This window comes from Episyrphus balteatus, chromosome 3 (genome assembly GCF_945859705.1).
Source record: "Episyrphus balteatus chromosome 3, idEpiBalt1.1, whole genome shotgun sequence".
NCBI lineage: Eukaryota > Metazoa > Arthropoda > Insecta > Diptera > Syrphidae > Episyrphus > Episyrphus balteatus.
The window spans coordinates 77,773,509-77,787,101 of record NC_079136.1 but is presented as its reverse complement, the minus strand read 5'-3'; positions in this window follow the sequence as shown (position 1 = coordinate 77,787,101).

Genomic DNA, 13,593 nt, shown 5'->3' with positions numbered 1-13,593 from the left:
TATGTTTACTGAAAACCATAACTGGTTTCTATACTAAAAATATGTATCGCAATTCCCAGCATCAAATATCTCGGTTAAAAACTATAAAATACTCTTTTTACTCATGTCCGGTAACATTTTCCTTTATCCTCCTGGCTAATTGTTCGTTTCCGGTGGTCATCATTATTGTTGTATCCAGTAGTAAGCAGGTTAACAGGTACGAGTATAGTTATAATTCCTGTTTTCATTAATGCCTGAATCATCTGGTGTGTGTCATTTTCTTGATAATCTGTATGACGAGATCGAGGATAAATACATAAAAATGTATATTTCTATCTGACATATATTTCCCGTGCTTTTTAAACATGTTTCATTTTCCGTCGGTTTTTTTCAACCTATAAAAAGTTGAATATCCTATTTTTTGAAAATTTGATTGCTTAAAAAACGTTCATTTAAATAATAAAAAAAATATCCTTGTCATAATTTAATTCTTTTCCTACATCATGAATCCATTCTGAGGAAAATTGAAAGCAACTTGGTCTAACAGAACAATAACACGGTGTTACAAAAATGAGGTTTTAAAATATACGCGGGCGGAGACCTATCAGGTTTTGTAGAGCTAGTCGCACTGAATACGAAACGGTATTTGAAAATCCCCTAACACCCCCAAAATCTGGAGTTACGGGCAAAAAACGGTTTTTTGGACCTTCACCCATTGAAAAAATTCTAGCTTCGACAATTTTTTACCCATTTTCGATTTTTTTACAGTTTCTGATAGAAGATAAATATACCTTTTCAACAATGTATAAAACATGTAACTCGGTTAAACCACTTAGAATTTATAAGCTGTCAAAGTTCAAAAATTCCATTTTTTTCGTCTTTTGCCCAAATTCGGCATCAATTTAAAGTATATGTTTTCAAAACAACATGCTATTTAAAAAATATATTCATAAACTATATCTATTTTCCAATCAATCGAGGTATTTTTTATGAAAATCACTCCAAAATTGACTTAGAAAAAAAAAATTTTCGATTTCAACCCAGATACAGAAATTCGAACTTTTAGGTATAGAACAAAAATGTTGTTTCGGCACGTAGTAGGATAACCTGGGCGCCAGGATTTGATAACGGGTTTTTGTAGAGGAGCTCAATACAAACATTTTTTTCTTTGGAAAGGGGGTCTATCTCCCCCCGTTTAGGTGGGAGGGGCAGTTTTCTAAAAAAAAATTATCAAAATAAAAAAAAATTATTAAAAAACAACGGCAACACTTACAGTAATAAATGATACCATTTCCGAAAGGGAAAATTGTACATTTGATTCTAATTTTTAAATCAATATAACATAACCAATAGTTTTTGAAATAATCGATTTCAAAAATAAAAATTGGCGAAAAAATTTTTTTTTAAACTCATTTTATACTATTTTTGTCTAGACTGTGAACTTAAGTAAACAAATTACTCACACAGAAAACTGCCTCAATTGATTCCTTATCGAACAGTGAAAACTATATGTTTCTATGTCTTCTAGTTTTTGAGAAAATTGAAAAATTATTTTATCAGATTTTTCTTTTTTCAAAATATTTTTTGTTTTTATTTGTTTTTATTTTTCAATTTTCTCAAAAACTAGAAGACATAGAAATATATAGTTTTCACTGTTCGATAAGGAATTAATTGAGGCAGTTTTCTGTTTAAGTAATTTATTTACTAAAATTCACAGTCTGGACATAAATAGTATAAAATGAGTTTTAAAATTTTTTTTCCCCCTATTTTTAACTTTGAAATCGATTATTTCAAAAACTATTGGTAATATTATATTGATTTAAAAACTAGAATCAAATGCACAATTTTGCCTTTTGGAAATGGTATCATTTATTACTGTTAGTGTTGCCGTTGTTTTTTAATAATTTTTTTTTATTTTGATAATTTTTTTTTAGAAAAATGCCCCTCCCACCTAAACGGGGGGAGATAGACCCCCCTTCCAAAGAAAAAAAATGTTTGTATTGAGCTCCTCTACAAAAACTCTTCATCAAATCTTGGCGCCCAACTTATCCTACTACGTGCCGAAACAACATTTTTGTTCTATACCTAAAAGTTCGAATTTCTGTATCTGGGTTGAAATCGAAAAATTTTTTTTTCTAAGCCAATTTTGAAGTGATTTTCATAAAAAATACCTCGATCAATTGGGAAATAGATATAGTTTAAGAATATATTTTTTTAATAGCATGTTGTTTTGAAAACATATACTTTAAATTGATGTCGAAGTTGGGCAAAAGACAAAAAAAATTGAATTTTTGAACTTTGACATCTTATAAATTCTAAGTGGATTAACCGAGTTACATGTTTTATACATTGTTAAAAAGGTATATTTATCTTCTATCAGAAACTGTAAAAAAATCGAAAATGGGAAAAAAATTGTCGAAGCTAGAATTTTTTCAATGGGTGAAGGTCCAAAAAACCGTTTTTTGCCCGTAACTCCAGATTTTGGGGGTGTTAGGGGATTTTCAAATACCGTTTCGTATTCAGTGCGACTAGCTCTACAAAACCTGATAGGTCTCCGCCCGCGTATATTTTGAGTGTTACACCGTGTAATGTGCGACCTACTCGTCAGAATAAATACCAGTCTTAAAAAACTGGCGAAATAACTACACGTGACAAATTTGCCTTTACCCGGAATAAATATTGAAAAAGAACACCAAAGATAAAATTTAAATAAACATCATTTGCTGTCGTCGCACCCAACAGTCCGGCCGGCATTTCTTGGGAGTGTTGGCGATGATGGCTATGGCTATAAGTAGGCTTAAGTTTTCCCCTTTCATTTATACCAAGCTCGTGCTCGATGGTAGCAGTCAAAGTGTGAGAAAATATTCCCTGAAAACATTTTGAAGCTCCGTTTGCATGCCTACACTGTGGGACTGTGGCCATATTCATGTCAAACTTTATAGATATTTTTTTTGTTGGCTAGATGGGTGGATGGATGATGGCGTGTGACTTAAGCGCAAATACCTATTTGATAGACGAAACTATTTATTTGAAAGCATACCCTTGCCTTTTTTTTTACCAAATGAACGATTGCATTGGCAGAACAGTAGGTTGTTTCAACTCCAAGTAGCGTTTAATGGAATCGAGGTGGGCAAAATGCCTCTTGGCGTGGTTTTACTTCATAAAGACACTTGGGTTAGGTTTATTAGTGCTCATGATAGGTCGTAGGTGTGGACTCTGTGGAATGAACGCGCGCGCGCAACCATTTGGTGTATTTTTGTTTCTTGTTGCATGTCTTATTCTTATCTTTATAATATTTCTTTCAGTCCCCTCCTTTAAGTAGAATCTGACGACTTTGAGAAGGTCGAATTATAAACAAATGAAGGTCTTTGAATGTTTAATCGTTTCTTTTGAAATTTCTTTGTTGGTCATTGAACGGCCTACGGCGACAGTTTGCTGAGAATTATTTTTCCACGGAAAAACGATGGGAGAGAATTGTTGTTTATTCAACTCAACATTACTGGGTGTGAAGTTATTCGTGTATAGTTGCGGAAGTAAAGAATCATAATTGAGTAATTTTTGTAGGCAAAATTAATTGTGGGAAACTTTAATTGTTATTAAGGTAATTGTATATTTTTTTTTTTAGAAAAAAACTGAAATGGAATATTTACTGTAAAATAAGATAGGTTTATTAAATTATGTTTTTAAACAAATGAAAAATGTATTAAATTAAGTGTATTTCTGAATGGTACTTTTGCCAAAAAGACAAAATTGTAAGAAATTAGACAATATTTAAAGAACACATTTAGCATTTATTTGTATTTATTGAAGTAAGCTTTTTTTTTTATTTGCAAGAAAAATTTTGTTTTAAGCAGAAACTATTCTGTTTGCATGATTTCAAATGAAATTGTTTTATTTTTGGAATTAATGTTTTTATAACCCTTATTTCGTTTGAAACAAAAATTGTATCAAAACCATTATTACGATGATTGAAGACTTCTCCACAGAGCATCACTTTTATTTATTGAACTAACTCTCTATATTGAAGTCTTGGTCTATATGACATTTTCACTTGAGAAATATGCCAAGTAAGTCAGGTAATTGAATTGAAAAAAAAAAATATCGGGTCACTCTGGTGTATACGTAATTTTTTTTTTATAGACAAACTCGAGTAATTTAAAGAGAATGTGTGGTTTTGATTTTTTTGCATTGGTGCAACCTGCAGCACATAATGAGCTAAATGTAGCAGGGAAAGGAAGCATTTATTGAGGAAAATATTGGACTTTGCTCAACAAATGTGCTGGGTTTTAATTTTATTATAATGTTGTTTGTTATTGTCCCATTTGACGTTTAAAGTAGGTAGGTATAGTGAAAATTATCTCATGCTCTAAAAATTAGAAAAACAAATTTATTGAAGACGGTTCGTACTTTCTATTTAAAAAAATTATTTTTTAACATTTCGTTTTCTTTCGTGGTTTAATTTCATGTTTACAATTATTAACCGACTTTATTTTTTTATTGAATGTCAATGTATTTAACTTTGTTCATCGTCATGCTTCCGTGTTCCATGGGCCCAATGCATACCGCGAAACTTAGGAAACACCTTTTAAGAAAATCATTTTATGCAAGTACTTGATTATCCATCGCCAAGTCCTAACTTAAACCTCATCGAACATTTATGGGAGCGGGAGGACGATGTGAAAATGAAAATGTAAAAAATTTCAAATATTTGTTCGAAAGAAGCTTGGTGCTTGATTCCTGTTAAGAGATGCCAAAGCTTGATCGAGTCCACGCAAAACCAATTAGGGCAGTATTGAAGCAGCAGAGATTCCCAACCAAGCATTTACCGTTTTAGAACATAAAACCCGAGTAAAAATATTTTTTGGTACGTTGATTTTTCTTTCGCGTTTCTAATTAGTTGTCTCAGTAAAATCTTAGTTTTACAGGTTAAAGTCAGCTCAAAACGATGTTCCTTTTCAAAAAGTAGATAAAAGCCAGCAGGAGCTAAAGGCTAAACCACTCAAACAATTTGTTTCAATCTTGGTATGTGAGGGTTTGAAGTGATTTCGTAAAGGGAACACCGAATTTTGTTTTTGAACGGTTCCTGTGATATGAACAGTATCATAAAAACGTATATTTCTGCAAAACAGGTTTAACGCTTTCAACTCTCTAAAAAAATATTTTTTGCACCGTTATAAGCCATCCTGTCATAGAACCGCTTTCTTGATTTCTCACAATCTATTAGCTATATGTATGTATATATTATATAAACAAATTTTGTTCCTATCTGTTTGAGTAATATTAAAATTAAATCAATTCCTAAAAAAAATGTTTGAATTATTTATTATTTATTATTTTTTTTAATAATTTAAAATTATCCTTTTATGAATTTTTATATAAAAAGCTTTTAATTCCTAAAACAGATTGTGTAGGACCAACTTTGTGCGACTCATACACAAATAAACTTCGCAAATAAACAGCAAAAACCCAAACTCTAGACTCTTTCAGAATCTACTCTATCAGATAAAAAAATCTACAAGAAATGAGCAATTCCTGCAATTTTGACATCACAAAATCATCAAGCATCAAAAAATCATCATCGGTCTGATGAAGAACCGTTCATATTCATGAGGTTACAAAAAACCAATCGTACCGAGAGCCCCAACCAACCCAGGAACTCTCCAAGTAATGCCAAGGGAATAACAGGGAGTTGAAAACAAAGATCGTTAACGTAACGAATGAGGTGCAAGGTGCAAGAGGGTAAGGCCTTAATAATAACGAGATTCCAACAAAGCAAAGAAGAAGAAGAAGAAAAAAAAACCTACAATTCCAACATTCAAACAAAAGACCCAAGACTCGAGATGATCGTGAGAAAATGGTTTGGAACGTGGTTCTCACACGATCGACACACCTGCCCTTTTTCCATAAGATCACGATCGTTACGTTATTTTTTTTTTGTGTTTTTTTTTTTTGTTCATTCCTTTTTTGCCGGCTTGCCTTGGAGCAGTCATTGTCGTCATCGTATTTATCGTTATTGTTGTTTCGCCGGACGCCGCACTGCCACGCCACGCCAACCGTGTAGATCGGCTACACAGAAGCAAAAGCAGGCAGCAACCCACCACTGCGGGCTGGCTGCTGCCAAGCATCAAACTCGAGGAGAATTAAAGAGTGAGCCTGAGCCAGTGAGGTTGGATAAAGTTATATGGACAGAGTTGCCTCTATGTATCTTGGAGTGGACTATTAAGAAAAACAAAAAGGCTGGAAATCAAGTCGAGATCGAGAGCTGAATCTGAGTGTCTTGTTGTTTGTGCCGCGCAGCACACCAAACAGTGAATGGAAATTAATGGTAGCTGACCGTGCGCACACCGTGTGGCACGCTGTCTTAACGATTATGATGCCAGTGTGTGGTGGTGCTGGCTGGTTCTGGTAGATCTTGCAAAGGCTTGCCTCCTTTCGAAAGGAGGGAGGCAAATTGGAAGGGGATCTAGTGAGCCCCTAATAAGTACATCTTATGGTTTATACCCGTTGTTTGTCGCCTTGTGGTGCACAAACTACATATTTAATATGCTACGTCGCGTCGCTCGCCTCGACGTCGGTCGTACGATCGTTTTACTCGGTTGGTTACAAATCTCAAGGAGTGGGGTTTTGGTTGGGATTTATTGCATTTTTCCCACATGAACTCTTGGCTTCTGGCTTGGCTTGTGGTTCAATTTTTCTCGTTGGTATCGCTGTTTGGGGCTGGCTTAGCATGTGCTGCTTGTAAACAGGATTTTCCTCCCAGATGTGCATTATACGGTGCTTGAATGTCTAGAGATTTGGCTACTGTGATTTTTATTTAAATTCCATATTCAATTTATGTTTGTTTAAGAAGAGGGTATGATAGAATTAATAATTTGTATTTATTCGTTGAATAATTTTATTTTGATTTGATTTTTTTTAAATGTCGATTGTCGTTTTGTGAAAAAATCAATTAGTTGTCATTATTCAATATACCTAAGGTACGCATAAACCATGAGGAATTGTATTCTTAGAAAATTTTTTAAGTTTGTAGGTTTTTGTTGGCTTTACAATAAGTTATGGGTGTTGTTGTAGTTGTAACAGTTGATTTTTAATAAAAAAAATTTGTCCAAGTCAATTTTTTTGAAAATTGTACCTCCTACCTAAACGGGGCCTCTACTCTTTAGCTTTTTGATTGATATATTCCTCTTGAAGCACAATGTATTATGCAATTTAATATACTTTACTTGAATTTTTCTAAACAAAACAAAAATATTACGTATACACCACAGTGAACTTTTTTTTTTAATTTTATTAAATTGAATGCCCTGACTCGGCATATTAATCAATTGTAAATATAGTATAGAATAAGATTTCAATAAAGAGTAAGTTCAATAGATTTAATAAAAACACCTTTTAACCCATGTTATTTAAAAACATATTCTTTTGGTTATGGTTTTTCGTTATTGAATAAATTTAAATAAATTTTTCAAAACTGTTTTTAAAATTTATTTTTCAAAATTGATTGTACACAAATGAAGAATCTTTTGAAAATCGACTCATTTTTTTTTCATTTTTTGAAAATAATTAATTTTTCAAAAATTAAAAAAAAAAAATTATAAAACTTATAAAATTTACGAGAATTTTATATTTTGTCTATTTTTTTGTTTGTATAAATGTTTTCGAGAGAGATAGCGAAGCTATCTCAGAAGCATTGTGAATTTTGGCCTGCTAAGTGGTCGAAGTTTTTAAAGGATGGACCACAAGTCCACATGAATTTTCTATAAACTTTTGACTTAATAGGTTGTACTCGTAATTGTTGTGTGAACTTATAAACCAAGCAAGTGGGTCAATTGTGGGCTTTTGACCAGTGGACTTTTGACTCTGCATATAAAGTGATTAGCTTTTCTATTAAGCGCATAATTAAATTGATCACTTATCGCATACAACGAATTGAAAATCTAAAATTATCCTTAGAACTATTGAGACAAAGAACTGCCAAAAGAAGCCTGGGTTGAATTACGGGATACATCCGTTAACGTATTGACGCTGTATGTATGATCGTAATCGTATGCCGTAATTCGACCCCTGATTTTTGTGGAATCACCCATATACTTTTCAATAAAAAAAACTCTCAATTGGAAATTTTAAATTAATAAAATTAAAGGAGAATGGGCATTTTGGACGTTGAGTGGCCATTAATGAAATTGGTATCAAATGAGAGAGCTATAGCTTAGGAAAAACTTTTACATTGTAAGTTTCGCTGTATTGCTTTAAGAATGTTAGATATTGCAATATTAGTATTATTAATGCATCGTTAAATGTGTTAAAGAAAAAATTGAATTATGCTTATATTTTAAATATATAATATGATGCTCTGTCAATTTCCCTGAGACTGAAGGCTTTGATCATGAAAACCCGACCAATAGAACTCATAATACAAGATTTTTAAGCCAACCACTTTTGTTTTTGTTGGACAGTTTTTTAAACGATTCAAACTAACAAAAAATTGAACAACAAAACTCTCAAAATAGGCTTGAAATTGTTGTTTAAAAAAGCTTATAGTTTGGGTTCTAATGCTTTGATATTCAAGATAAAGGTCCATAACTTAATACAGAAATTTGATTGCTTATTGTATGATGTGATGAGAGCGCTAATAAAGATACAAACTATACCTATCTTTGGAACAGGATACTAATTTATTTATTTACTCAGACTTGGCATTAAAAGATGTTTTATTGAACGTTAATCAACACTCTCTTGAGACCAATCACAATCAATCTCAGACACAACCTACAAGACTAGCAATTCAGTTCAATTCTTCAAGACTCAAACTCAAGAGCTGTGTTGAATTAATTGTATATTTGTTGACTGCTATTTTATTTATGAGCGTAAAAAGGTCATGAAGACAACAGTTAATTTTAGATGCTGGCATTCGTCAAGTATTATCTATATCTTACTAAACCACATAACAAACCGGATCAATGCAAAATGTGTTGTTTATTTTTTAAAGTTTTTGTTGGAGATTACTTTAAAAGAATTCAGATGTCATTGTTGTACCTTGTGACTTAACATGGATTCGTATATATTTAAGTACTATATTGCTGAAGATTTAAGCGATTTAAATTCTTTAATAAGTAGATTTTCGGTTTTATTTAATTTTCTTTATTTTTTAAAAACTCTTTGATAATTTACAGCATTTGTTTTTTTTTTTTTTTTTTTTCTTTTATTAGACAAACTTTTACCTATGAAGTTCTTTCTTCTTTATTCTTTAAAATACAAACGTTAGTTCTCCTTATGGCCACTAAAGCCAGTTTGCATTTCGTATTTTTCAGGAAGTACATACACCCTCCGCAAAAAGTTTGGAACCACATTAAAAAATATCAACTTTTCATTTTCTATTATAATGAACTATTTTGTTGATTTTTATATATTAAACAAAATAATAAATGAAACTTGAAAAAATCTGATGTAGAACCTTATAAAAATTGTCTTAACTCTTACATCTTGTTGGTACAGATCCTACATGAAAATCTAAGATGGAAAATTGTCTACTCGGCTTAGACCAGGCATTATAGTATGCTTGCTGAAGCTCGTCGGATGTGAGTGTGGGTTCTTGGCTGCCTGAATGACCTGGCCTATCGTGTAAAAAAAATCATTCCTGTTACAAACCAAAATTACCAAACAACAACAAACAACCAAAAGAAACCAAAATCAGAAAAATTATTGAATGCAATATCTTCACCAAACTCAGATTTGACACCTTCTTTAACGTATTTGTATTTGGTGCCGCAAGTCGGGGATACCTAGTTGTTTACGATCCTACAAGGATCCTAGTCAGAAAGTCCAAAAAATCGCCTTAAATGGCAAGTCTTTTTGGGACACTAGAAAGTCTTTAATAGCTGATTTCTTTTCTTGCTTGGTCTTCAAACATCCTCACATTAAACTACTTAAAGCAGATTTTAGACTTATCTAAGTTATCTATGCTAATAATAAGTCCAGCCTTTTTCAATCGCGCAATAAATAGTGGTCCTGAGTATATTGGCAATTGATGATAAATGCCTTCGGCAATGGCTTTGGTCCTTTTCCAAATAGGATCGGATCACACTCAGAATCGACTGATACAGACTTTATTTTTTTTTTATTCGGTCATTTTTGGTCAAAAGATTGACTTTTGTAATAATTTTTCATGTTTGCTTCATGTGGTTCCAAACTTTTGACCACGATGGTGTTTGTAAAAGAATTTTTTCAACCGAAAATAATTTTTAAACATGCTAGGTACGCCTCTTATTTAATTTTCCCATTAGTATCAAATTAAAAATCCCAAAGTGCTCATTCAACCACGAAAATTGAAATTTTAAACATTATTTGAAACGACGTAGTTAAAAGACACACATAGTTTAGCAGGTAGTCTTTTTTCAAGGATCCTTCCTCTTTATGCCGTAACTATCAAATTTCTAACTGCCTAATGACATAATTTACTGCATTGTCTTCGATTACGGGCAAACCGAAAAGCAAGCACGATGATTACCAAGACGTAGCCAACAACAAAAAAGAAAAAAAAAAAAACAAATTAACAATAACAAAAATGTTGAAACCCGTACAATAAGCGTTCAGAGAGACCCAATAAATGTGTGCGCACGTGCTAACACCAAAGGACATCACCACCGAAAAATATTTATCAACAGTCAACACAGGCTACTAATAAAAAGAAGAAGAAAAAGGTTTTATTTTCTTCTTATCCATCTTAAAATACACACATACATCGATTTCTTAGGTTCCATTATTATTATCTTCAGAACCTAACGATTAGATGAGGCTTTGTTATTTTAAGAAAAGAAATCTGGTATACAAAAGGACACACGATATACACGATCATAAGGGAAGAACGCGTTCCCACGATATTTCGGTTTCCATGAATACAAATTTAGTTTAAGTTAAGTTTTTTTTTTTTACTTTCTTAAAGAACTGTACGTCTTTTAAAATTTAAACTATAAGAAATGCTACGGGGTTTGTCTACAAATCATCCAAACAATGACCTGTTATTTCATCGACATCAATTTCAAAATATACGAGTATAGGGTATACATACAAGTATTTTTTTTTTTCTTGTCCTTTTCATATTCAATTTGGGTTTATTGTACGCGAACGTGATTGTAAACAATGGGACATAGGGGTACATTTTTACGCAAGAAAGGATACCCTCTTGGGTCACTGGCATTTTAAACTGATTATATACGGTGATTTTATCTTTTTTCTTCGTTTACTTTTTTTTTTTTGTATTTTTACTCATTTTTTTCGATTTTCTTGCTTTTTAGATTACTGTTGATAGGTAGCTAGTTTACTTTTTTTTTAAATCTTTTGGATGCACACGTGTTCATGTTTAATGATCAAATTGCCTTAAATCTATACATATTTATACACATATAAATATGAACACTGTGTAATACATATAATATTGTTAATATTGGTAGAAGGTTTAGAGAAAGATTAAAAAATTGTATTAGATTTAAAACTATTTAAAGTTGATTCTATTCCAAATATTTAGAACACGAAAACATGGATCTGGTACAACGGACTTCGCGGATTCGAGTTCAGCGCATAGAAATACAAATAGTCTCCGGAGAGCCATTTATAAAAAAAAAACATAGTGATACATTTTTTTTTTATAATGAATTATCTCTATCGATTCTTTGACAAACAATGAAAACCACACATATGTTTCTAGCTTTTGGAAAAATTCAAAAATAAAAGACTAGTTTCTTACCATTTAAAATTCTTCGGCACTGAAAATTTTATTTAAAAAACTGTCAGTGTGTTTTGATTATGCTCTTGTTGATGGAACCAGGACCCTCCACCTGGTGATCTGACACATATATGATGGAGCCAAATTCCAAAAAACGGCCAATGAACGAAAAAAAGGAACAAACTCGGGACCTACAGGTTCTGACATTTTACAAATGACCGTGTATTTAAAAAAAAAATGCTTGTATTGGACTCCTTTACAAGAATCCGTTACTATTTTCCACCCCCTAATTTATCGTACCCTTTTCAAGAGGGATATAAGGTCAAATATCTGAAAAAAAATTAAATTAATATAATTCATGAGACAACCCTTAGGTTGCATTAGGGATAGTTGCTATCTGATATACCTACATAATAACATAGCATAACCGAAAAGGTCTTTAATTTTTTTTTTTAATATGTAATACTATTTGGGAGAAATATTTCCTTTAAAGAAATCAAAACCAGATCGTCTATTTAGCAACAAATAGTTTTATTAATAAATAGAATTTTGATTCTTATTTTTCACAACAAACAAATAAAGAAAATTGAATAAAATTTATTTTTTAAGGCTTGGCCACACTGGAGGGTATGCGGTAGCGGTACGGGTAGCGGTGAGGGTACTTGTATGACACATCAACGTTCAGGTGTGGAATTTTTTTAGTACAAATATCGTTACCGCTATAACGCATACCCTCCGGTGTGGCCAAGCCTTTAAAGTATAATAAGTAATCCCTTCTTGCTCCTGAAGGTTTTGCTTGTTCATCTGTTTGAATTCTTAAGTAATTTGAGAAATTAAGGAAAACATCTTCATTTCATATATGTTCTTTATTATTTCATTTTTTCAACCTAATCCCGGTTTTGAATAAGTCAAGCTCTAGCGCCCATTTAAGCCTACTTGTTTTTAGGTTGAAATAATCTATATTGTATGTAGGTTAATCCAACAAATTTCCACAGACTCAAAATAACCTTCTGAGAAAAAGAAAAGCAATTGTAGGGTTATATGTTTTATTATATGTATCTGTTATTGGTGCATACTTTTGTGCGTTTCTTCGCTTTTTCCTGCAATGTTTCACTTTTTTTATCTAAAAAAATATGTTTACTGACTTACACGCCAAAACCAAAATGTGCGATTACGATTTCTGTTTTGTTTTGTTTTTTTTTTTTTTTGGCAAATTTAGAGTTCTTAGAGCGTATTCAAAACACAAAATTAAGATAAACGGTATCTTAAAAAAATTCTGAAACGCTTTCACAGAGAAAAATAACGCAAAATAAACTTTATTTCTTGTACATTAAACTTTATTCTGACTAAGGGCCAATTTTTCAATAGTCAGTTAAACAGTCAGTTAGTACTTATTCCCCAGATAAAGAGAAAACCAATTTTTCAACAGTCAGTTAATATTGTCGGCATAAAGCAAAATTGTTCTAAATCCACTTTTTACGGAAAATAAGTTAATGATGCAGTTTTACTAATTTGAGGGTGCTCTTTCCGAATTTAAAAACCGTTTTTGCCAAAAAAAATTTCATTCCGCAGATAATATAATTTAATGGTACATAGAACAATAAAAACAGGGAAGTAGCCTTTTGAAAATGAGCCCGAGTATTCTTGATTGTTCTAAGTCCCATCATATTTTGTTCTAAGTCCACTTTTTATTTAAGGAAAAAATTTACTTGTATAGGAATTGTTCTATGTCCAATTTTGGGTTTTTAGTTTTATAAAATAATTGAAAATAGTATGCACCTACTAATGAGGTAAACTTGTATATATTATTCAAGAGAAAAGAACAAACTTTATACAACACATAACTTGAATGCCAAACGAGCAGAAAATTGTCGCTTTATATCAATTTGAAA